Consider the following 342-nt stretch of genomic DNA (forward strand, 5'->3'; position numbering starts at 1 on the left):
TTGATGTGATGGAGTGTATACAGAAAGGATTAATTGGGGAATACATTGATTTTAAAAAATGAAAATGGACGTGGTGGTAATTGACGAATTAAGGAATATATTTTAAAAAAATAGGAAACACTGATGATTGTATCGATAAAGAAAGGAAACAAAAAAATTAATGAAGTGCGATACTAATTATTAGATAAATTAGCCTAATTAACAAAAGGGAAAATGAGAAAATTAATGCAGAGTGACGGAATGATTGTGTGACTTTTTATTAAGACTATTAATTAAGAAGGAAATTAAAGTCAGGAAGGCATACGAATCGGATAAAAATCTTTGAGTTATATTTTCTGGTTT

At 28.1% G+C, this 342-nt stretch overlaps 1 protein-coding gene across 1 annotated transcript in view; it reads right to left on the bottom strand.

Moving 5' to 3' along the window:
* Positions 1 to 342, bottom strand: part of LOC119588969 (serine/threonine-protein phosphatase 6 regulatory ankyrin repeat subunit B-like) — a gene marked incomplete in the record, with an annotated part of 103,883 nt that overhangs the window by 24,107 nt on the left and 79,434 nt on the right.

This window comes from Penaeus monodon, chromosome 24 (assembly GCF_015228065.2).
Source record: "Penaeus monodon isolate SGIC_2016 chromosome 24, NSTDA_Pmon_1, whole genome shotgun sequence".
NCBI classification, from domain to species: domain Eukaryota; kingdom Metazoa; phylum Arthropoda; class Malacostraca; order Decapoda; family Penaeidae; genus Penaeus; species Penaeus monodon.